The sequence below is a fragment of the Mus pahari genome, chromosome 6 (assembly GCF_900095145.1).
Source record: "Mus pahari chromosome 6, PAHARI_EIJ_v1.1, whole genome shotgun sequence".
NCBI classification, from domain to species: Eukaryota; Metazoa; Chordata; class Mammalia; order Rodentia; family Muridae; genus Mus; species Mus pahari.
This window is the reverse complement of record NC_034595.1, coordinates 86,412,654-86,414,995: the sequence shown is the minus strand read 5'-3', so window position 1 is coordinate 86,414,995 and position 2,342 is coordinate 86,412,654.

Below are 2,342 nucleotides of genomic sequence, written 5' to 3'. Positions count from 1 at the left end.
GGCGTGGTGGCGCACACCTTTAATCCCAGCACTTGGGAGGCAGAGGCAGGCAGATTTCTGAGTTCGAGGCCAGCCTGGTCTACAGAGTGAGTTTCAGAACAGAGCTATACAGAGAAACCCTGTCTCGAAAAGTGAAAAAAAAAAATACAAGTCATCAAAAAAGAAAAGAGAGCTTTGCATCTTAATGCACACTTGTAATCTTAGCCCTGGGGAGCTGGGGCAGGGAGACTGCAAGTTCAAGGTCAGCCTGGAGTGCTTAACAAAAAGGAAAAGTTGGCTGGACAGATAGCCCCACAGCTACAAGCATGGGCTGCTCTTACAGGGGACCCAGGAGGAGTTCTAGCACCCACATGGCAGCAACTATCTCTAACTCCAATTCTAGAGTATCGGATGCCCTCTTCTGGCCTCCACAGGCACTGCATGCACATTCATAGACACATACATACTGTGGTGGTTTGAATAAGAATGGCCCCCAGAGGCTCACAGATTTGAATGCTTGTTCACCGAGGAGTCATACTATTAGGAAGTGTGGCCTTGTTGGAAGAAGTGTGTCACCCAGGGTGAGGTTTCAGAAGCTTGAACTAGTCCAGTGTCTCTCTCTTCCTGCTGTCTGCCAAACTCTTGGCTACCTCTCCAGCACCATGTCTGCCTGCATGCCCATATGTTCCTGCCATGAAGATAACGGACTTAACCTCTGGAACTGTAAGCCAGTCTCAAGTCAATGTTTTCCTTTGTAAGAGTTGCTGTGGTCATGGTGTCTCTTCACAGCAATAGAACACTAACTAAGACAAACACTTTTATGTCTTTTTTAGAAAATGAACATCGCTATGGTCACTATTAATTAGACTTAGTAAGTGAAAAAATATCTCAAAGTAAATACAGCAAAATATGAAATATGTACTTAAAAAGATTTCAACAACTGGACAGTGGTGATCCACACCTTTAATCCCAGCACTCAGGAAGCAGAGGTAGATGGATCTCTGAGGCCAGCCTGGCCTACAGAGCAAGTCCCAGGATGGCCAGGGCTACACAGAGAAAAACAAAACAAAAGATTTCAACAGGGAAACCATGGAGGGAAGCCTTCTAACAAATGCAGTTTGTTGTACTCAATCACACCGCTGTAATCACTCAGTAAACTCGGGCGGTTTTCCCTGAGGAGCAGCTAGGGACGGCTCACCCATCCCCTTCCATGATCCGGACACAGCAGTACTGCTGTTGTTTGCTTTCTGTCTGTAAAACAGGAACCTCAGTGCTAGGACAGATGAGGTGAGGTACACAGGGAGGATGAGGGGGGGCGTGTCCCGGGAGGGGCGGGCCCTGGAAGGGGCGGGCCCTAATGGCAACTACAATGGGTCCATCATTTCCTAAGAGGTTTGTGCATGTTCATGCACTCTTTGGCCTGCTGTCCCCTGACAGAACTCTGAAACAAAAGTGGATGCAATAATGTAAAAGGCTGTCACCGAATGGTTAATTATACAAATGGAAGTTCACAGAAAACCCTGAATCTACTAATTAGCTGAATAATTGCCCAGGGAGAAGTTTTAGCTCATCATTTTAAAATATTTTAAAATAATTTTCGGAACACAAGGAAGTACTTATTGGCATTAAGCAAATAGAGGGGAGGTCCAGATTGAATAATTCCACCAGTAAGTCTAATTATAAAGAGGAAATATACCCAAATATTGAAGAATGGCTAGCTCTACCATTGACTTTAGTTTTCTTATTATCATTTGTTTTCAAATTATCTATAAAGGCCAAATCTAATTTTGATAATGAGAACATTTAAAATGTCCCAAGTCTACAGACTGCATCTCCAATCCAACATTAAAGTGGTGCCTTTAAAAAACTGCTGAGTGACAGGGCAGGTGACATAAGTTCAGTGGGTAAAAATGGTTGTTGCCAAGCTTGACAACCTGAGTTCGAGTCCCAGGTCCTGACCACCTGAGTTCCATTCCCAGGTCCTACAATGCGGAAAGCATCAACTCCTGAAAGTTAATGTCTGCTCTTCAGACAGCTACACACCATGGGATGTGCACACACATGCACACCAAAATAAATAAGTGAAGTAAATATAGGTAAATCTCTAGATCACATTGTGGCTCCTCATGAGAAAATAACTGATTCCCCAGGAAAAGTAGATACAGAGTATGTTACCAGGGAGATAGGATCATTTCAGGAGCTTCATCTAAACTATGTGGTGTATCATGAATTTAAGCAGGTAACACAGGCGGGAAGTTGGGGGATGAAGGGTAGAGGTGGTGTGGGTGGGGCAGTTTTGATTTGTAGAGTTCAAGCAGTCCAGCTCCCTCTCTCTCTCTCTCTCTCTCTCTCTCTCTCTCTCT